The 21,985-nt window shown below is 45.3% G+C and overlaps 1 pseudogene; it reads right to left on the reverse strand.

The window, feature by feature from the left end:
- The window catches only part of LOC127444762 (serine/threonine-protein phosphatase 4 regulatory subunit 3-like), a 35,552-nt pseudogene extending 16,170 nt beyond the window's left edge, over positions 1–19,382 (reverse strand).
- Between the last annotated feature and the right edge of the window lie 2,603 nt (positions 19,383–21,985).

A 21,985-nucleotide genomic window follows, 5' to 3' on the forward strand; every position in this document is an offset into this window, starting at 1 on the left:
GTTAGAACTGTCATTACTTTCTCAAAGTAAACAGTTTCTCAAATTTTTTTTTTAGGGAAAAACCTTGTGGCATTTTCTGCACTAATGTTCATAGAGGTCCAAATGAGCATGGCTTAAGTCTTAAGTTATCTTTATAATATTACATTTGTATGTCTCACATTACAATATGTCTCAGTAACATACATTTAAATACATTGTCATCTGCTGTACCTATAAATTATGCTGGGAAACAGTTGGTGTCTTTTGTGTTTTACCAAAAGAATTAAATATGATGATTTGATGATGATGATGATTAGTAGTAGGACTGTTAATAATACTGCTTAATAATGTCACTTGTTCTTGTATTTTTTTTTTTATTTGCTTCATGCTTCAGAAGGTAATAGTTTTTAGACAATAAAATGTTTTGCATTGTTGAAACTTTTCAGCTGGATTTTCTTTTTCTTTATTCTTTTTTTTTTTTTTTTTGGAGGGATTTCCTTTGCAGTAAATCCACTCCACAGAGGCTCAAATACAGAAGATAGTGGTATTATTTTTGAGAATTGTATTGTAGTGCCAAATATCTGAAGATAATGTTTGATATACTGTAGGGTGGCGTTAAAATAAAATAGCCTGGCAATTCTAGTTATTTATTTATACATTCATAAAACTTGAGTTTATTATGGAATGACCCACTGTTGAAATATAGTTTCACTGTGTTTGATGCCTTTTCATTTACCTTTAGGGAGGAACTTCTCAACAGAGCCGCATCACAGCACATCACTGAATGGTAAAGGCTTTCTCATCACTGATCACAATTTTCCACCTTTGCAAGCTTACATGGTGCAGATGAAACAACAGATGTCAATGGAAATAAATGTTGCCTGTAGACTTACTGATGCACATGAATTACTCCAGAAAAAGTACTTATAAAATATTTTGTAAGCCTGCTGATCATTAAATTAAAAGGGCAAGAACTTAAAAATACCTAATAAATTAATTTATGAAAACAAAGGAATTTATTGCTATTTTCTAACATATATTTTTTTAAACATTTAAGTTTTTTTTTTTTTTTTCAACACACTTCTTTTATTGACAATTTTGCAGCATGTAGCCTATTTTTCATGGAAAGGTAGGAACATTTGCCATGAGGTCACTGGATTTCTCACAATGCTGCCATTTTACTTTAAATTAAGATTGTGAATTGATGCCTGAGTTTTAATACAAAGTCACATGACCTCAGTATTTGCAAGGACTCTATTTTCAATAATTTTCACAGAAATTTGGCCAACTTACTCACTGCTCCTCACTTCAGCCTCTCAAATTCTGTATTGCCCAGAATACAAAAAACTTTATAGGGTTTTAAAGGCATCATAAACGTTGTTATAGTATTGGGAATACTCCTGTGACTAGATTTGATACTGAAGTGGGTAATATGGCAATATTTGAATTGCATTGTTTTTTTATTGCAGGTCTTCTGTTTATCTGTGAGCCCCAGTTGAAGACCGAGAACTTATAGATGTTAGCCTTAACCTGTTTCAACCTGGACAGACATCTATTCCAGTCCTACCTACACCACACAAGACTTTTTTCCGCTTTTATAAGGATGGCTGTCTACTTGCAAGTTCTCTTCAAAATTAGATGTATGCAAATATAACTTGAACTGCAAGAGCAAAGAACTTAATCTAGTTGCAGAGAATTCCTTAAGTTAAAGGGATATTTCAAAAAATGTAAAATTCTTTCATCATTTTCTCACCCCGATTCCATCCCTGACATGTATGACTTTCCCCTTCTGTCACTAACTCGATGTTGTGTCGATGTAGTGACACTAGGGGTCACCCTTGGGAGCCCCAAACACCTCAGATCTTTGAGAAAAGGCCAATGAGAATTGGCGAGTGGAATTTGCATGCCACTCCCCCGGACATACAGGTATAAAAGGAGCTGGCTCGCAACCACTCATTCAGATTTATTCTTCGGAGCCGAGCGGTTGTGTGTCAGCAAGCTGTCTTCCAATACTGGTCCATTCACCTCCCAAGAAGCGTTTGCTGTTGGATATACGGCACATTCCAGTGGCTTTTCTCTTCTTCTGCACAGATCTGTGCAGATTACGCCCCTGGGCGCTTTGACAGCGCTAAGAGAGTTTATATTCCTACAAAGAGTATATTTTCTCTATTAGAGCAAACACATTGACGTGAACGTCTTTTTAAAGACGCGTCTTTTTCAAGATGCCTTTCCGTCTTTGTGTGATTCCTGGATGCGGTCGCTATCTCTCTGCTTCCAACGGCCATGGGCGCTGCCTCATGTGTCTGGGTCATAACCACACTGAGGCAGTGTTCGTGGATGGTTCATGTTCTCATTGTGAGAATATGACCATGGCAACGTTGCAGTCGCGGCATTCCTTCTTCCGGGGGAAAGCCACTCTAGCCACCCCCGTACCGTGCCTTCTATCTACAGGCATGAGGCCGGCCCGGCTGGCTCTGGAGGCGATTTGGGGGCTTCAGTGGGAGCGGCTCTGCTGGGTAAATCCCCGCAGACCTCCCATTCCCCAGCACACTTGTTTACCCCTGGCGAGTTCCCAGAGGAGACCAGCTCACCCCAGGGCCAGCTTAGTGTCCCTTTCGGCGCTCTGGAGTGGGATGAGTGCTCGATCACTGCATCGGAGAGCATACTTGCGATGTCAGACACCGAGGACTCGACTGGGCTGCCACCTTCTGTTCGGCCCGCCCAGTCTGAGGCTGACGGCGAGATGACCGCCATGCTTTCCCGGGCCGCTGTGTGTGTCGGGTTGGAGTGGAACCTTCCACCCTCCCCTGAGCCCTCACAGCTAGATGATTGGTTCCTAGGTTCGGGGCGGCGCTCACAGCCATGCACCCCCCTGGTCCCTTTCTTCCCGGAAGTGCACGATGAGCTGACGAGGTCGTGGAGGGCACCTTTTTCTGCCCAAAACCGACCTCCCAGCTCGTCCGCTCTCACTACACTTGATGGCGGGCCGGCCCACGGGTATACGGAGGTCCCTCAGGTGGATAAGGCGGTTGCGGTGCACCTGTGCCCGCAAAGCGCAGCCACCTGGTGGGATCGCCCGGCACTCCCTTCCAAGGCCTGTAGGACGATGTCGTCTCTGACGGCCAAAGCCTACAGCGCCGCTGGTCAGGCCGCCTCTGCCCTGCATGCCATGGCCCTCCTGCAAGTACACCAGGCCAAGGCACTAAATGAACTGCACGTGGGTAGTCCTGATCCTGACGTGATGAAGGAGCTGCGCTCAGCGACGAAGGTCACAGCGCGAGCACTCGGGCAGGCGATGTCCACCCTCGTGGTCCAGGAACGCCACCTGTGGCTGAATCTGGTCGAGATGAGGGACGCAGACAAAGTTCGCTTTCTCAACCCCCCATCTCCCAGATCGGCCTATTCTGCAACACCATCGAAGACTTCGCCCAGCAGTTCTCGGCGGTGAGGAAGCAGATGGAGGCTATACAACACATCTTGCCCCGGCGCGGCTCAAGATCCCGTATCCCGTCTGCTCGCCGAGGGCGTCCCCCCTGCGGTGGTGAAAGCCCAGGGGGCTCCGCCTCAGCCCGAGCCCAGTTCTTGGCCCCAGCGTAGAGCCCCCCGCAGGAAGCTGACGCCCCCTGCCTCATGGGCCGGCACGAGGACCCGGAAGGCTCCTAAGTGCCCCTGAGATGGAGCGAGATGGTCTGCTGCAAACTCGGAGCTGGTATCCAGACAACTCCATCCCCTGGTGGAGGGCCGGGAGGTAAATCCTTGGTTTTCCTTATGTTTGCTGCACGGCAAATGGGCTGCGGTACCCACATTCTCAATAAAAGAGCAGTTTCCTCACTCCCTGGGTCACATAGCCAGTGTTTACGACTGCTGTTATCTAGGCAACTGGGCAATGAGCACCAGCGACACTGTGAACGCGGGCCCCCCGTCTTCGCGCATCCGGTCGCACCACACTCACACCCATGGCCAGGTGGTTGTGACGGATTACGAGGACTTAAAAAGTCCCTCCTCCCCCATCGCCGACCCCCCGACGCCAGGTACATGGAGCAAGGTAAGTGCTTCGAGGGTCCCCTCAGTGCAGCCATGAGTTCGAGATGAAGTGAGGCTCCTTGACATGGCATCCCCTGCTCCCTCCCGCTGCAAGGCCCCACCCACAGGTACATTAAACACGATCATCCCCTTAGTGCCCCTCGCCCGGAGCTTGGACGTGTGGCTAGCGCTTTCCAACCTGTCGTGGTGGTTGGCCAGGACCATCCGACTCGGCTACGCGATTCAGTTCACAAGGCGCCCGCCCTGGTTCAGTGGCGTCCGCTTCACTTCGGTGAAGGGCGAGAACGGTGCCACCTTGCGTGCGGAGATCGCGACCCTTCTGCATAAGGGCATGATAGAGCCTGTCCCTCCAGCTGAGATGAAGAAAGGGTTTTATAGCCTTTACTTCATCGTACTGAAGAAAGGTGGTGGGTTGCAGCCAATCTTGGACCTGCGAGTTCTGAATCGGGCCTTCCACAGACTCCCGTTCAAGATGCTTACTCCAAAGCACATTTTGGTGTGTGTCCGGCATCAAGATTGGTTCGTGGTGGCAGACCTGAAGGATGCGTACTTTCACGTTTCGGTTCTACCTCTACACAGACCCTTCCTATGGTTTGCTTTCGACGGCCGGGCGTATCAGTACAAGGTCCTCCCCTTCAGCCTGTCCCTGTCCCCTCGCATCTTCACAAAAGTCGCAGAGGCAGATCTTGCCCTGTTAAGGGAAGTGGGCATCCGCATACTCAACTACCTCGATGACTGGCTGATTCTAGCTCACTCTCGAGAGTTGCTGTGCGCACACAGGGACCTCATGCTCAGGCACCTCAGCCAGCTAGGGCTTCGGGTTAACTGGGAAAAGAGCAAGCTCTCCCTGGTTCAGAGCATCTCGTTTCTCGGCATGGAGTTAGACTCAGTCTCGATGATAGCGCGCCTCACGAGCGAGTGCGCACGGTCGGTGCTGAACTGCCTGAAGTCGTTCAAGCAGAGAACAGCGGTTCACTGAAACACTTTCAGAGGCTTCTGGGGCATATGGCATCCTCTGCGCCGGTCACGCCACTAGGGTTGATGCATATGAGACTTGAGTCCCGAGATGGGCATGGTGCCATGGCACACATCGCGTGGCCATCACGCCGATCTGCCGCCACTTGTTCAGCCCTTGGACAGACCTTGCATTTCTATGGGCAGGAGTTCCCCTACAGCAAGTGTCCAGGCGTGTCGTCAAAACAACAGACGCCTCCAAGCGAGGCTGGGGCACCATGTGAAACGGGCACGCAGCCGCTGGCTCCTGGACAGGAGCGCAACTGTGTTGGCACACCAACTGCCTCAAGTTGCTGGCAGTATTGCTCGCCCTGCGGAGGCTTTTGCCATTGATCCGGGGCAAGCATGTGTTGGTCCGGACGGACAACACAGCGACAGTAACGTATATAAATCGCCAAGGCAGCTTACGCTCACATCACATGTCGCAACTCGCCCGCTGTCTCCTCCTATGGAGTCAGCGGCGACCGAGGTTGCTGTGTGCCACTCACATCCCAGGCAACCTCAATGCCACAGCGGATGCGCTGTCACGGCAGGTGACGCTCAGGGGAGAGTGGAGACTCCACCCCCTAGGTGGTCCAGCTGATTTGGAGTCGGTTCGGCAAAGCACAAGTAGACCTATTTGCCTCCCGAGAAACCTCCCAATGCCTGCTCTGGTATTCTCTGACAGGGGCCCCCCTCGGCCCAGATGTGCTGGCACACAGCTGGCCCCAGGGGCTGCACAAGTATGCGTTCTCCCCAGTGAGCCTAATTGCACAGACCCTGTACAAGGTCAGGGAGGAAGAGGAGCAGGTCAACCTCGTGGCCCCGTATTGGCCCACCCAGTCTTGGTTCTCAGACCTCACGCTCCTCGCGACAGCCCCTTCTTTCTCAGGGACGGGGCACCATCTGGCACCCGCACCCAGACCTCTGGAACCTCCATGTCTGGCCCTTGGATGGGACATGGAAGTCCTAAGTGGCCTACCACCAGCAGTGGTAAACACGATCACTCAGGCCAGCGCTCCCTCCACGAGGCAGCTTTATACCCTGAAGTGGCGTCGGTTCACAAATTGGTGTTCTTCCCGTGCTGAAGACCCTCAGATATGCGCAGTTGGGTCAGTGCTTTCCTTCCTGCAGGAGAGGCTGGAGGAATGGCTGTCCCCCTCCACCTTGAAGGTGTATGTGGCCGTCATAACGGCACACCACGATACAGTGGATGGTAAGTCCTTAGGGAAGCATGACCTTGTTTTTAAAAAAAGTATCTGTTTAAACAAGATGAGGACACCTGTTCAACATTTAGATGCTGGGAACAGGATATTTTTTTGATTCCCAACTTTAAAGTGTCATCTCTCTTAGGAAATGTTTTTAAAACCTGTTCACGCTTTTGGTGCGGTCAGGATAAGGGGGGACTTTTTATTTTATTCTATATTATGTTTGTACAAAGTGGTGTGTCTGCATTCCCATGGGAAAATGTTTCGGCCAAATGCTTTGCAGTGTTTAGGAATTTTGTGTTTTAAAATCTTTGATCTGATCCTCTCTAAAGTGACATCCTGGATACTTGAACAACAAAAAAACAAAAACAAATGGCATGGTATGGTTGACAGTCCTTTTAAATTATACAAACATAGGTTATACTATCAAATCTACCAAGATCGTTTTCAGTTCTAAAAGAGTTTTTAACAAAATATACATCCAAGAATTAGTTTACTCAATGAATCATTTGTACTGTATATCGAGGTTAATATTGTCAATTTCATGTCTGTGTTTCTTCACACACAATCGTCTACTAAAAATGAACTAAAACAATCAATAATAATCTAATTAAAAAACAGCTACAACTGATGTAGCTATTTCTTCTTCTTTTCGTTGTAAAAAGCAAGCTGAACTGATAATGTTTTTCACTTCTCACCATATGTTTTTACTTCTGTAAGTGGTTAAATCATTTATTTGGTATTAGGTAATAGCTATTTCCTACTAAAATGTTTTTACGATATTTATACATGTGTATTAATCGGTAGTCAATCTAAAAAGAGTTTATTTTAAGCCGTAGTAAAAAAAACTAATTACCATGTGGTGTACATGTGTTTTTCATGCAGATAATTTGGGTACACCTCCCCACCATAACTACACCCCATTTTAAATAGATTGTGGGTTGTATTTTGTTTTCAATAATCACTGTAGCGGTGTTCGCATTGAGGTTTGTACGCAAGACCACGATGGGTTGTTTAACGTGTAACATTACTCTTTTAAAATGGCATTTATTTTCAAAAGTATGTGTTGTTTGTACAATTTATTTATTTATAAAATATTTCTAATTTACAAGAAAAAACTTACAGTTTGTAACTTGATGTTTAACAAGCTTTTAAAAAATCCTGTGTGTATGCAATTCAGGACATGTCGATGACCACGAAAACTTGGACTGCATTGATCAACTGTGTAAGTTTACATAAAGATCATTTTCTTGTATTTATATATTTGCTATTAGAAGTGTGTAGATGTTATGTAACTATTTTATTTTAATTTTAGTGTCTGGTCCGTTAACTAATAATAGACCTATACAGATCAGAGCGGTGCTGTCAACAGAGGTGTTCTACACGGTAGGTATACATTATTTGCTGTCTCTCTCGATCATACAGTGTAACAATGTTGCTAAAACAGAATGTGATGATGTGCAACAAAATTTACTTTCATAGCTACTATACAGAAGATGAACAGATAGGATAAGAAAGACAAAGTTTAACATTAGCTAAACAAACAGGGTTATGTTACTAAAACCCAACATTGCATTTAATTTCATTTTAGCTGTAGCTTTAACAGAAAGAGTTTTACACTTTTTACTTTTAACAAAGAGGAGAAAACGTGTTTCTAAAACAATAGATATTGGCTGTGAAGCAAACTCATTCAGATTTTCATTTTAAACATAATGAATAAATGGTTTAACCTAGATAAAGTTTAGCATTAGTTTAACAAACATGGTTATGTTACTAAAACTTTCTTTTAATTTTAGTTTTGTCTTTAACACAAAAGTGTCTTACATTTGTACATTTATCAAAGATAAGAAAGTATCTTTCTAAAATGATGAGTAAAGGATGTGCTGCAAACTAATCCACATATTCACTTAGCATTACAGTATTTTATCAAACAGGTTTGTGTTACGTCAACAACGATTTTATATCATTTTAGTTGTATCTTTAACACTTGTATCTTTAAGTTTGTTAAATTTTACTTTTAACAAAGAGGATAAAATGTTTTTCCAAAACAAAAAAGATGAACGTTGTACAGCAAACTCAGTTACTTTAAAGATAATGAACAAATGGTTTAACAAAGTCTAACAACGTTATGTAATCAAACAGAGTTATGTTATTATAACACAGTAATGCATTTCATGTCATTTTAGATGTAGCTTTAACATAAATAGTCTTACATTTTTTACATACGAGAAGAAAATTGTATTTTTAAACAATAGGGATTAGATTGTGAAGCACATCTCTAGCATTGTCACTTTAAAGATGATGATCAAAAGGTAAAAGTTTAGCATTCCAGTGTTTTACCAAACTGGCTTGTGTTACTGCAACATAATATTTATTTTTACACATTTCTAGCTGTATCTTTAATACAAATGCTTTTTTTTTTTTTTCTTTTTTTTTACTTTAACAGTGAGATAACATGTGTTCCCTATCTGTCACTCACTCGACGTTGTGTCGATATATACCCGGACATACGGGTATAAAAGGAGCTGGTATGTACCACTCATTCAGATTTTCACTTCGGAGCCGAACGGTCATGCTCACTGAGCTGAATTCGACCTGAAGGACATGTACTTTCACGTCTCGATTCTACCTTGACACAGACCCTTCCTGTGGTTTGCATTCGAGGGTCTGGCATATCAGTACAAGGGCCTCCCTTTCAGCCTGTCCTTGTCCCCTCATGTCTTCACGAAGGTCGCAGAGGCAGCTTTTGCCCCGTTAAGGGAAGTGGGCATTCGCATTCTCAACTATTTTGATGATTGGCTAATCCTAGCTCACTCTCGGGACATGTTGTTTGCACACAGGGACTTGGTGCTCTCGCACCTCAGCTGATTAGGGCTTCGGTTCAACTGGGAAAAGAGCAAGCTCCTCCTGGTTCAGAGCATCTCTTTTCTCGGTTTGGAGTTGGACTCAATCTCTTTGACAGTGCATCTAATGAACGAGCGCGCACAGTCGGTGCTGGCCTGATTGAAGGCGTTCAAACAGAAAACAGCGGTTCCACTGAAACTTTTTCAGAGACTCCTGGGGCATATGTCATCCTCAGCAGTGGCCAACCCGCTCGGGTTGATGCATATGAGAGCGCTTCAGCACTGGCTTCAGACTCGAGTCCCGTGATGGGCATGGCGCCGCAGGACACATCACGTGGTCATCACGCCGGTCTGTCATCGTCTCTTCAGCCCTTGGACCGACCTCTCGTTTCTACGGGCAGGTGTTCCCCTACAGCAGGTCTCCAGGCACGTCGTGGTCATGACAGATGCCTCCAAAATGGGCTGGGGCACTGTTTGCAATGGGCACACAGCCGCCGGCTTATGGATGGGCCCACGGCTGCATTGGCACATCAACTACCTCGGGTTTTTGGCAATTCTGCTTGCCCTGTGGAGGTTCCGGCTGTTGATCCAGGGCAAGCACATGTTAGTTCAGACAGACAACACGGCAACGGTAGCATATGTCAACCGCCAAGGCGGTCTGCGCTCTCATTGTATGTCACAAATTGCCCACCATCTCCTCCTCTGGAGTCAGCAGCACTTCAAGTCGCTGCGAGCCACTCATATCCCAGGCGTCCTCAACACTACAGCGGACACACTGTCATGGCAGATTACCCTCAGGGGAGAGTGGAGACTCTACCCTCAGGTGGTCCAGCTGATTAGGAGTCGATTCGGACAGGCACAGGTAGACCTGTTTGCCTCCCAAGAATCCTCCCACTGCCCGCTCTGGTACGCCCTGACCGAGGCACCCCTCGGCATAGATGCGCTGGCACACAGCTGGCCTCCTGGCCTACGCAATTATGCGTTTCCCCCAGTGAGCCTACTTGCACAGACTCTGTGCAAGGTCAGGGAGGACGAGGAGCAGGTTGTCCTGGTAGCACCCTACTGGCCCACCCAGACATGGCTCTCGGACCTCACGCTCCTCACGACAGCCCCCCCTGGTGAATTCACCTGAGGAAGGACCTTCTTTCTCAGGGATGGGGCACCATTTGCCACCCGCAACCAGACCTCTGGAATCTCCATGTCTGGCCCCTGGATGGGACACGGAAGACCTAAGCGGTCTACCACCCGTGGTGGTAGACACGATCACTCAGGCTAGGGCCCCCTCTACGAGGTGCCTGTATGCCTTTAAGTGGCATCTATTCGCTAAGTGGTGTTCTTCCCGATGGGAAGACCCCCAGAGATGTGCAGTCGGATCGGTGCTTTCCTTCCTGCAGGAGAGGTTGGAAGGGCGGCTGTCCCCTTCCAACTTGAAGGTGTACATTGCTGCTATAGCAGCACACCACGACACAATGGATGGTGAGTCCTTAGGGAAGCACGACCTGATCATCAGGTTCCTGAGAGGCACCAGGAGGCTGAACCCCTCCAGACCGTGCCTCGTTCCCTCATGGGACCTCTCTGTAGTTCTTCAGGGCCTACAGAGAGCCCCTTTTGAGCCTTTGGAGTTAGCTGAGCTTAAGGCACTCTCCTTGAAGACTGCCCTCCTGACTGCGCTCACTTCCATCAAGAGGGTAGGAGACCTGCAAACGTTCTCTGTCAGCGAAACGTGCCTGGAGCTCGATCTGGGATACTCTCACGTGATCTTGAGACCCCGACTGGGCTATGTGCCCAAGGTTCCCACGACCCTTTTTAGGGATCAGGTGGTGAACCTGCGAGCACTGCCCCAGGAGGAGGCAGACCCTGCCCTGTCATTGCTGTGTCCGGTGCATGCTTTACGCATCTATTTGGACCGCGCACATAGCTTTAGGATCTCTGAGCAGCTCTTTGTCTGCTTTGGTGCACAGCGGAAAGGAAGCGTTGTCTCCAAGCAGAGGATCGCCCACGCCCAGGATTTGCCGCCCCCAGTAGGGCCATGAGCCCATTCTACCAGGGGTGTAGCGGCCTCCTGGGCCCTGGCCAGGGGTGCCTCTCTAACAGACATTTGCAGAGCAGCAGGCTGGGGAACACCCAACACCTTTGCAAGGTTCTACAACCTCCGGGTGGAACCGGTTTCGTCCCAGGTAGTGGCACGCAATACAAGCAGATAAGCCCGGGATAGCCGGCCGGGTGTATCGCTTGCACATACCGCCTTTCACCTCCTCTGAGCTGAAGACGTGCGCCATTAATTCCCAGTAGTGTTCACAAACTATGTTCCCTGTTTGACCTCCTCCGAGCCCTGTGGCAGTCGAGTTTTCGGAGAGACTCACTGCCGGCCCAGTACATGCGCTAAGAGCCCTGTTCTGGGGTAGGTGCTCCGCATGTGGTGGTTCCCTGTAAGGTAACCCCATGCAATGTATCTCTTCCGCTAATTCGTTTCCCTGTTGGCAAACTGCATCTTCCTTGGGCAGAGCCCCCTCTGCCACAGTCTCCATGTTTGTAGCAACTCCTCCCCCATTGGGTAGGATCTACCATGAGACTCTCCACATGGTCGGCAAGACCATGTGATGTTTTTTCCACTTAAATATCACCCCCTCTCTTTGTGCGAGGTGTGGTCTCTGCGGTGTCCTCCCCTTGGGAGGGACACCCCCTGACTAGACCTGGCGGCCCAGTCGGTTAATCCCCCTTGTTTTTTAGGGAGTGGAAAAGAGGCCACGACTGGGTTAGCCTGTCTCTATCTTTTGGGTAGTCGACTTGTCCCCAAAGGGCCGTTCGACACTCATAACTATGTTGGGGCAGGTTACGTGTCGGCCTGCTGTGCTGGCTACAAGGCACACAGTTGTCTGCCCGTCACACACCACCAGTTCACATAACACAGTTCAGCCAGTTGCGGCATTTTGTATAGGGACCTCTAGTGTCACTACATCGACACAATGTCGAGTGAGTGACAGATAGGGAACATCATGGTTACTTGCGTAACCTCCGTTCCCTGATGGAGGGAACAAGACGTTGTGTCCCTCCTGCCACAACGCTGAACTACCCGCTGAAATGGCCGGACCTTATCTCGGCTCCTCAGCATAAAACCTGAATGAGTGGTTGCATACCAGCTCCTTTTATACCCGTATGTCCGGGGGAGTGGCATGTAAATACCACTCGCCAATTTTCATTGGCCTTTTATCAAAGACCAGTGTAGAAACTTTTAACAGAGGAGAACATGTATTTTTTTAAACAAAATGTATTAAGTTGTCAAGCACATCTCTAACATAGACACTTTAAAGATGATAAACAAAAAGGTTTAACATAAAATGTGTTTAACATTTTTATTTCAACAAACACTATTTTAAGTAAAATATCATGCATTAAATTTAAAATGTATCTTTAGCACAAAGAATCTTACATTTTTCTGATCAAAGTCCTTTCACAAGAGCTTCCAAATGATAATGGGGTGGGAGGATTTTCAAGTTAGGCACATACCCCCTGTTCACACATTGATCAGACCAGACGGGGGTCTTGTGTGATCTTGTTCAGAAAAACAAGATGGTGCGATGTGTTTCCTGGCATTTTAGGATTTCCTTTCACTGAAAAAACATTGTGACAACCAAATGTGTAAAAAAAAAAAAAAAAAAAAGGAAGAGAAAAGTTTTTATTGTCTTTTTCCCCCTCTTTTTTCTTCAAAGCAAAATGTTATTAAACCGTTTTAAAACATTGTTCACTGGTTTTCTCTGATACATGCTTCTGTTAACATGTATTTTATTACTTATCATGGCTCTGTATTTGATACATGCATGTCTTTAATAAGCTGGTGTGTAAAATTTACATCAGCAAGAGAAGTATAACAGATTTGCAACATCTTTAACAAATAGACTAAAATAGGTCTCTAAAGTAGAAAGTGTTTTCATGTTTAGTTTGTAAAAACTGAGAGTTGAATAATCAAATATCTCCAAAGAAAACTTTATGTGAAGTGGCCATTGCGTCATGAGGAGCTCATTTGTTTGCAGAATAAAATCTCCTTTGAAGTCTGTGATGGTTCACATGGTGGTACAATTAAACTTATGAATAAAAGGAAGCTAACAGTGTTTTTATTTCAAAGGGGTACTTTATCTGAAATGTTTGGAACTTAAACACAATTTTGAACAAAACATGTGTGATGGTAACCATTTCAATTTTATTAAAGCTGTACATTCCTCATCACCAATTCATAAAGTTGGGGAAATCCATTTTACACACTGAAATATTAATTAAAACAGTTTTAGTACAGTAGTAAAGTGATAACATTGATTTAGCGATCAGGCAGTGTAGCAAATGCTAGTCATATTACAAATAACAGAGATATAATTAAGAATAATAATAATGTGACATGCATAGGCTCTGCTGTGTATGTTACCTATATCGATTTTTTTTTATTTAGAGAACACAAGCAAAGGTAAAAGACAAAAAAAAAAATTCTTTTTGTCTATCAAGTGCTCCATGAAGGCATACTGTATACAGTATATGTGGCTAAAGAAATATTACCTTCTGTAATACAGGACAACAATTAAATAAAATTCCTTTAAAGAACAGAAATATTTTTGTAATCACTTGTTAAAATCAATACATAAAATTCAAAGTTTTTTATAGTATACTGTACACAGTTATCATAAAATCCCATGTAAATTCAAGTGTGAACATTACAAAGAAATGGAATGCTAGCATGCTGGACAACAATAAAATTACTTCTGTTACGCACACATAAGGCATCCTAACTCTAATTATTACCCTGAAACTATACATTCATGGAACTGTTAAGTCAGAGGGGTGTCATACACAAATGCACAGGCATTACTTTGACATTCATGTTTTATTGGTATTAACTTACTCATTCCTGGATCAAAACACACTCTCAGAAACTTGTACAAGTAAAACAAAATGTGTACTGTTGTGATGCCAACTGATCTTAACTACAGGATCTTAGCTTTACTGGTTTTTATTTCAAGAAAACAACTAAACTTCTACCATTTAATAATTAAATAACAAGTTTACAGTTCTGCATTTACTCACAAAGATATTCTGATGACACAAATGGATTTTTGTTTGTTGTAGAGTTATTCTCAATTGTAAATAGTTGTTTTTTTAATGTTGTGGTTGTTTCTAGTTTACAAAGCTGTCAGTTTTGACACATACACATTTTAAAGGTATCATTATAATATCAAATTCACAGCGATTAGTCTTTCTTATGTGTAAAGTTGTTAAGCCATACAGACACATTAAATTTGATGTACGTTGACTGAACCACAATAAAAGTTTCACCAAACCTGGAATAAAAGAATTTGCCATAGTACCAGATGATATTTCATTTATTAGCCAACAAACGTCCAGGTCAACTGCTTCTTAATATTGTCACATGGCAGGTGCCGTGGCACCATGCCCACCTCAGGACTCGAGTCTGTAGCCAATGCTGAAGTGGTCTCATATGCATCAACCCGAGGGGGAGAACCGCTGCCGAGGATGCCATATGCCCCAGGAGCCTCTGAAATTGTTTCACTGGTGCTGCTACCTTCTGCCTGATGGTCTTCAGGCAGGTCAGCACTGACTGAGCATGTTTGGTCATAAGACGTGCCCTGAGAGTGACCGAGTCCAACTCCATACCGAGAAAAGAGATGCTCTGCACAGGGGAGAGCTTACTCTTCTCCCAGTTGACCTGAAGCCCGATTCGGTCGAGGTGCTGAAGCACAAGGTCCCTGTGCGCACACAATAGATCTTGCGAGTGAGCAAGGATTAGCCAGTCGTCGAGATAATTGAGAATGCGTATGCCCTTCTCCCTCAGCGGGGCCAGGGCAGCCTCTGCAACCTTGCTCCGCAAGCCCGCAACATTGGCCTGTAACTGGGGTGGGCTGTCTCTCAATGGAGAACGAGGGAATGGGTGGTACTCACGTTCGCCTGATTGACCGGAAAGACTTCCAGCGCCTGGCTGTTGCAAGTGCGCTGGCCCAGGAATAAGGAAACTGCAATTTTATTGATGTGGGTGCCAAGGCCTAGGGGGCACTCAGCGATGTAATACTCACCACACGCTGGCTCCGGGGCGATGGTGGGGCTGGAGAGATGCCCCGGGCCAGACCAGTCAGGAGAAGTTGCCTCATCCCTGGGTGGCCCATATCAGGACTGCCTCGAAGCCCATCTGGGGTTCTTGGGGGCCGGCTGTCGGGCAGGTGGAGCCGACTTCCCGCAGGAGGATCTTTTTCTCTGAGGCCAGCGTGCTGGATCCAATGGTACAGAAGCTGGGGCCGGCACAGCAGGAGAACGGCTCTGGCGAGAAGCAGACGGGGTGTGGGAACTTGGTGGCCTGAAGGCAGCTGGGTCATGCCGTGGCAGGATGTGTCTAATCGCCTCTGAGAACTGATGGGCAAAATCCTCGACGGTGTTGCCAAAAAGCCCCCCTTAGGAGATGGGCGCATCGAGAAAGCAGACTTTCTCAGCGTCACACATCTCCACAAGGTTGAGCCACAGGTGCCGCTCTTGGACAATAAGAGTGGACATTGTCCGGCCCAGGGCACGCACTGATACCTTCGTCGCATGTAAGGCGTGGTCAGTCGCAGTGCGCAGTTCCAGCATCAGCCCTGGGTCGGTCCTACCCTCGTGCAGATCTTTCAGCGCCTTGGCCTGGTGGACCTACAGGATGGCCATGGCATGCAGGGCGGAAGCGGCCTGACCCGCGGCCTTGTAAGCCTTCATCATTAAAGAGGAAGAGAACTTACAGGCCTTGGAAGGGAGCCTTGGTCGGTCACGCCAGTTGGGGAAGCCCGACATATCCCTTAGCCTCTCCGCCGTCGAGGGTAGTCAGAGTGGACGAGCCCGCGAAGCGTGTACGGGCAGTAAAAGGTGCCTTCCACGAATTCGTTAGCTCCTCATGCTCTTCCGGGCACCGGGGCGGGGCATGGCTGTGAGTCATTCTCCGAGCCCAGAAACCAATCATCTAGCCGCGAATGCTCAGGGCAGGGTGGAGGGTTCCACTTCAGCCCGATGTTCGCAGCCACCCGGGCAAGCACGGCTGCCATCTCAGCGTCTACCTCATCCTGTGCTCTACCGCCCATGGGCGGGAGCTCAGAAGATTCGTCTGCTTCCGATAGCAGAAGCCCACCCACAAGTGGTGATTTCTCAGAATCGTCTGCACACTGTCAAGTTTTGGGATGTCCTGTTTTTTCACTCTGCTGTTCATATCAGAGCTTCAGTCATTTAAACATCTGAACATATTGTAGTCTACGTCCTCCAGACCTACCAGTAGTTCCAGGCCCTCCACTCTGACATACTCAAACATCTCAATGATAGTGGAGTTGATGAGGTTGCATCTGGATCCAATATTGAGGAACTGGCTCAAACTGGAATTTCCTTAGAATGTTTCTGTTATAATACTCATCCTTCAGACCAATGCTTTTCCTCATTAAACACAAAGAATATAAGGCTAAGAAAGCATGTTGAGATGCAGTAAGCACCAGCACTCTGCAAACGATGACTTTGTTGATAATGTAGCTCTTTATGTGATACGTGTGATGCTCCAGAAAGTGAGCAGCTGACACAATCAGAGCCAGCAGCTGACATGTCTGGAAATCATCTTTGCTGGATTTTTCTTCTATGGTTTTGGCCAGAAGTGGAGCAAAAAGCACATGCATGCAATGCTTTTAGAAGAAACTCAAGAACTTTAGTCTTTTCTGTTTTATTAGAAGTTGCCAGCATGTTCTCTGGGTCCACTAATGTCCTGAATAACCCCAGCTGGATCTGAGCAGCCATGCAAAATCGCATTCCATACGACAATCAGAGCTAAAGCAGATGTTCCAGTGGAATGGACCCCCTCAACTCCCTAAAGTCTCGGACAACCCAGCGTAAATTAGATGAAAGGGCACAGCTGTACAAACACACTGTCATACCAACAGGAGTAGATCTGGGGGAAAAACAACATAACTCCTCTGTCTTTGTTGTTAATCATATACCCCCCGACCCCCCCCCCCCCCACCCCACACACACTGATTAGGCCATCTGCGTGAAACTGAGAAAACTCACAATGCAAAGACTCATAAATCACTGATAAGTCACATCCCTTAGCAAACGACACTTCTGATTGGGCAGAATTTATTTGGGAGTTGGACCAAGTGGAAAGAATTAAAAATGCTATGCCTGAACACCAAAGGGTATTCTCTCTAGATTCCAGACGATGTACAATTCAGAAAAGCTTGGAACTCAGAGTTCTGAGGAGCGCTTATCATCACTCCATCACCCATCACCTATCCAGCATCCACGAATTTCAACAGAATTCCAAAACATTGACGTAACAGATAAATACTTTCTTTGGACCCAGCCAAAGAACCAAAGCAACGCAATGCAACTTAAGCAAATACAAACCTCCAAACTTTCGCTGAAAGTGCTGGTGTTTCATTAGATAATCGGATGATCTCAAATTAAGGCATACTAAATGAAGTATTGATGGTTCTAAATGCATGTTCTATAGACCCCATAAATGTAATTGTTCTGTTACAGATAATTTCCATTTATCTTCTGTTAAAGCTCACTTACCAATCTGGGCGGAAGAGTGGCTGAGGACCAGGTGACGGCATATCCGGGGACCAGCTAACAAGTTTTTCTCTCTCTCTCCTTTCTCTCTTGCTCTGTGTCTCTCCCACTTGCCCTTTCCCTCTCCCCTCTCCCTCCGCTCATCTCTCCCCAGGTTCCCAGGAGGCGGGGTGGACCATCAGCTGGCAGAACGGCCAGAAGTGCAGCGTCTCCCCTCCAGAGATGGGGGGGGGGGGTTAGTAGGCCAGTCCGGATGGCGCCCCCGCCTGAATTGGGCGGGGGAGGAATGTGAGGAGGAGGATGGCGTGCCCGGGCCGTGAGGGAGCTGAGTCACCCAATCAGCAGGAGAGAGAGATAAAGGGGAGCCGGAGATGGCAGTTTGGGAGAGAGAGGGAGAGAGAGAGAGAGAGAGAGAGACACGTGGCTGCTGTCTGTGTGTGTGTGTGTGTGTGTGTGTGTCTATGTGTTTTATGCTGTTTTAAGTTGAGTTTATGTCATTAAAGTTTACGTTGACTGCTCCGCCTCCTCCTTGCCCATCCTTTACCTGTTACAGTGATATTCTCAATGACCATGAAAGTAGTATTATTGTAAGAATTAACCTTACGTTCCGATCAACTCATTGCTGGCTGAAGACTTTGATTGGACATAAACATTAATTATTTTAATATTCCCAGAATTAATTGTTAATTCCCTTATTGAGCTAAATTCCTTGCAATAATTGTTGGAGAATGATGCAGGCATAAGGTTAAAGTCATAAACCAACCATTATGCAAGTTCTCTACATCTATTGGTGATAAATGCTGGCAATTGTAAATATACCTTGTCACAAAATCACTAATTCCCTACACCCTTTAACTGTACAGCACCACCCAACTCTGGATCCACATCACAGATCATATGCTCAATGATCAGATTTATCAACAGAATGTAATTATTGTTCTGTTAAGATTCCTGCATAACAAACTCTCGCACCATGGAGGGTTTGTACTCCTCCAGGTAGGAAAAGATTTCAGTGGCCCCTTCACACACATGCACATTGTCCATGCCAAAAATAATCTTGCAGCACTGCAGGATTCCGATGTTGGAAAGCATTTTAAAGAATGCATTTATGTTCTGTGGTTTTACCATTTGGGAGAACGCACAAAACTGCTTGAGGGAATTTTCCAATTCATGCCATTTGTCATCATCCGTGGCTTCATCGGTTAGCTGTGCTAAGAGCTCAGTCAAAAACGTCTCATCGTCCTGCACCATGCCGACAATCTCCACCTTGTTGAAAATATGAAGAAGTGCAGGGTGGACAGCATATTCTCTTCAATCACAAGGGGGTTGGCAACACCATGTCCTGAATGTACTGTACTGGGTGCATCTGGTGAATCTTCTGTCACAGCTCTGGGTCTGAAATGGGAATGACCTCTTTAAAGCATAATGTGGTGGTCAGGAAATCTCTATGCCTCCAGGGTTGGGGTAGCAATGGGTTGAACTCCAGACACATGATCACATCCATGATGCATTCTTCAGAAGACAGAACTTTAAAGAGCACTGTGTGGCTTAGGAGGATGCCTTTGATGATGTCATAGAGGTGGTGCAAGTTCTCCAGGTCCTTGCATACATGGAATAGCTCCAGCTGCTTGCATATGTAGCCCTCATTCTCCAGCGCTAGGGCCAGTATTTCCCATGGTACAGGAAAAGTTAAGGATGAAAGGCCAAAAAAAAAGAAAGAACATTTTTTTTTTTTTGCATTCATGCTTTGGCTGCATGTTTTTTATCTCATCTCTCCTCACCTCAAAAACTCTCATCCTTGTAATAGAGTTTTCAGTAATTTGGTTAAAATATTTCATAATATTGACTGGGTATGTTATGGAGAGTCTCAGCTGCAGACAGCAGATAACTGACCATCTCTCAACTGGTCAGAATAATTAATCTAGACTACATGAATTTACTGTGATAGAGCCATAACAACATACTGCATCAGCTTCACAACAGGTTTCCAGTAAATGCCAGGTATTTCACAGATCTGTGCATTCACTGAGCTTGGACTTTAAAGTTGAGGGCAGATTCTGTTTCATCTTACAAAGCGAGGACATTTATTGAATCAAGGGCAAAACCCTTTTCGAGTTGATTGCAAGGATGACTCTTACATGAGTAAAAGTGTACACTCTGAATGAGGACTAGCCTTGGGATGATCAGAAGATGGGGCATATCACCACCTACGTGGAGAGGCTTAAAGACATCTCTCTCCTGGTCCACACTGAAAGTGATTGGTCACTGCTGCTTGAATCAAAGATCAACCCCAACACCGCCTATCAGAAACAGCAGGACACATCAACAGCATGATCTGAAGCTGAAAACTTTTACCTGGCCCTCAGCTTTCAGGAAAAGGCTGGTTGTGAAGAGATCTGGGAGAAAAAATGTCAGATCCAGGGAAAGGACACATCAGTATACTCAGGAGCTGATAGAGTCTGAAGATGAGCATTTTGATGACATGTCCTCGCCTCGTCTTGAACTTCCTCCATGTGAGCTCTCACGGTTGGAGGAGGTGGCTGAGCTGGTGACCTCGTCCTCTGAGTCCCCAGCCACCTTGACCTCATCTTCTGAGTCCCCAGCAGACCTTGACCTCACCCTTTTTTTTGCCCTTTGGATATTATAATTTTGCTTTGTGGATTTCTCTTTGCTTTTGTATGCACTATTTCCCGATTGGATTTTATTTGAGTTTTTTACCTGTTTGGATTTTTTAATAAACTCACTCTTTTTTAATTTTTTTTATATTACTCTGTTTCTGAGTAGTCTTTGCAAGTGAGGCTCACTGCTTCTCCTGTGGCTCACCAGTTGAGTGTCCATCTTCCACACCATCATGATGATCATGATTTATGCAGAGTTATAGATCATGATAGAAGTTTCTGGTTCCAGCAGACCTAACTAAACCAGGGTTCAAGTCTCAGCTCTGACATGATCAAAGGAGGTTAAAATTGACTTATCCAATCATAATAGAGATAAGTTTGTTTATAGAACACTTGAGTTATAATAAAATGCCAAATGTGTTTGAAATTAACAGGAAATGGTTGACTTTTTCTGAAGTAGTTATTTTGAGTAAGTATTTTCTTAATTTGTTACTCAAAGCATCTTGCTATATCAAATCACAACACACATCACTCATTTCAAAGCAGCTTTACAGAAATCATTCATTAACAAAAAATGAAACTGTAATTTATATCAAGTCTTAGAGTGATCATTGTGTAGTTTGATTACATATGATTGTAAATTGTGTGTAAAAATGTAATTATTAAATAACAATTGTATTTAGAACCCCTGTGAGCAAGCTGCAGGTGACTGTGGCAAGGAACACAAAACTCCATAAGATGTTGGTTAATGGAGAAAAAAAACCTTGGGTGAAACCAGGCTCACTGTGGGGGCCAGTTCCCCTCTGGCTTACCAGCATGAATATAATGCCAATGTTAGTTATTTATATACAGTGCAGGTCATGGTTTAAGATTAGTAATCTAAGTAAATGTTAAGGTCCAGTGTTAATAATAATAATAATAATAATAATAATTAAATTATGAACAGTAAGATTAATGACTAATGTCTTTGAAGTCCATCCTGGATTAACTGCAGAAGTTCACATAGATGCATTCTCCTTTGTTAGTTGGCTGATGAAGGCTTTTGTTGGCAATTAAATGATTGTCTATGTATTCCATATCAAGAGTGTAGTTCATCAATAGACAAAGGTGATGCAGGCAGAGATCAATGAGGTGCATCGCAGTTCAACCTGCAGGTAATTTCGGTGAGGTTCAGTGGGGTCCATCCTAAATCCAAAGTTCAGGCAGTGGCATATGAAGTATCCAGTGTCTTACAGTTGGAGTTGGCATCAATTCATCCTCTGAAGTCCATTGTAAAAGACTGAAGTGATGTCTAGCTAGCACCAGCTGCATTTAGTCATCATCACTCAGAGACACATAGCAGTGGAGTCCGACACCAAGCAGGAACGGAGCTGGATCTGTCCGGCTCTGGTAACCTCAGGATATGAAATGGAATCAAATAGAATAATATTAGCGTAGATGTTATTCAATTTTATGCAGAGTTATAGATCATGATAGAAGTTTCTGGTTCCGGCAGACCTAACTAAAGCAACCTAATTGTGAGTTGATGGATAAATTAGGTGTATGCCTGGCTAAATAAATGATTCTTTAGTCTAGACTTAAACTGAGTGTGTCTGTGTCCCGAACAGTGTTAGGGAGACTATTCCATAGTTTTGGAGCCAAATAGGAAAATAATCTACATCCTTTTGTGGATTCTGATATTCTAGGAATTATTAACAGGCCAGAATTTTGTGATCGTAATGAACGTGAT

This window comes from Myxocyprinus asiaticus, chromosome 8, assembly GCF_019703515.2.
Source record: "Myxocyprinus asiaticus isolate MX2 ecotype Aquarium Trade chromosome 8, UBuf_Myxa_2, whole genome shotgun sequence".
Taxonomy (NCBI): Eukaryota; Metazoa; Chordata; class Actinopteri; order Cypriniformes; family Catostomidae; genus Myxocyprinus; species Myxocyprinus asiaticus.